This window comes from Cebus imitator, unplaced genomic scaffold, assembly GCF_001604975.1.
Source record: "Cebus imitator isolate Cc_AM_T3 unplaced genomic scaffold, Cebus_imitator-1.0 Scaffold538, whole genome shotgun sequence".
NCBI lineage: Eukaryota > Metazoa > Chordata > Mammalia > Primates > Cebidae > Cebus > Cebus imitator.
The window spans coordinates 982923-984495 of NW_016107853.1; positions in this window are offsets into that span (position 1 = coordinate 982923).

A 1573-nucleotide genomic window follows, 5' to 3' on the forward strand; every position below is an offset into this window, starting at 1 on the left:
AAAAAAAAAAAAAAAAAAAAAAAAGTAGAAACGAAGAATACAAGCATCTCAACCAACGAATTATAAATTAGGTGATATTTCGTGAAATTCAGTCGTTTGAGACATTTCCTTTGCCTGACAACTTTACAGGGACAAATCCCTTTGCAAGGAACAAGGCCCATGACTCCAGTGATTATCTGCATAACAAAATTTGATTCCTCTTCTGCGGGACGTCGGCTGGGCTCAAGTCTCTTCTGCGCTGGGATCTAACTCCGGACACACCCCCCCACCTCCGCTGTGGCTGGCATAGACTACACGCGTCACATATCGGCATGTGACTGGATCTGGCCAATCAGGGCAGTTAATCCCTCTCCGCTCGCTGATTCGCTCCGAAGATAGGCCACTGAGCCAATCGGAGCCCAGGAAACACCGTCTGCTGCCCTGCGCCGGGAATGTAGCTGGAGGCTCGCTCTCTCTAACTGACGCCGCAGCTGTTGGGATGCCAGGAGGGGAACTGACTGAGGAGGGTCCTGAGAGAAGAGAGAGAGGTTGGGATGCAGACCGGGCCCAGATGAGTTTACGCTGAATCTGCAGTCAGTAGGTCCTTGGACTTTTCTATTATGGAAGCCAACAAGAACCTCCCCTGCACCCTGTGAAGCCAGTGTGGATCGAGTTTCTAGCACTTGCAGGGTCTACACGGTCTCCTCAGCTTCCTTCTCCATAGCTGTTTCTTACCAGCTTGGGGCCTCCACCCCGAACTGTTGGGAAACATGCTGTTCCTGCCTCCAGGCGTGTACTTCTTCCTGCAGCCCCTCCCCCACTAACTCCTCCTTGAACTTGATATCTCAGCTCCATTGTCACTTTCGATCCTTCCCCTAAACCACCCCCTTCCCAAATAAAGATGTTTCGTGTACTTTTCTTTCACTGGGCTTATCACGATTTCTAATTAAGTGTTTGGGTGGTTATTTGACAAATGTCACCACTCCAGCCTCTGTACACTGTAAGCCCTATGAGGGCAGGCTCTTTGTCCTTCCTGCTGATCACTGTTTCCCAGTGCTTGGCACAAGTATGGTACTAAATAGATGTCTGGAAAATGGAGTGCCTTTTCCTTGCTGGAAAGTGGGCAGTAGCACAGTATTATATAGTGTTTGCACCATACAAGGATAATATTACTGAAAAAAATTTTTTTTGTAACAGACAGAATCTTGCCCAAGCTGGAGTGCAGTGGTGCAATCATAGCTCACTGCAGCCTGGAACTGGGCTCCAGTGATCCTCCCACCTCAACCTCAAAGCTCTGGGATCACAGTCATGAGCCACCACTCTCAATTTTTTAATTTTATTTTTCCACTCTCATAAGCCAGAATGAGCTAGCTCCAGTATATCACTGTTCTGCAGTGAGATGGCTTGTTCCTCAATAGTTTCCCATGCTGCAGGCACTTCGTTTGTAGTTTCCTTTGTTCTGTTCTAGCAATACCACTCCTCCATCCACCTTCCATTCTCCAAGGACTATTGAAATGCCTCACAGGCTGATGTCCAATCTCTTATTCTCTTTATCCTTGGGGTTTAGACCATACGATTGTGCTCCAGTAGGTGT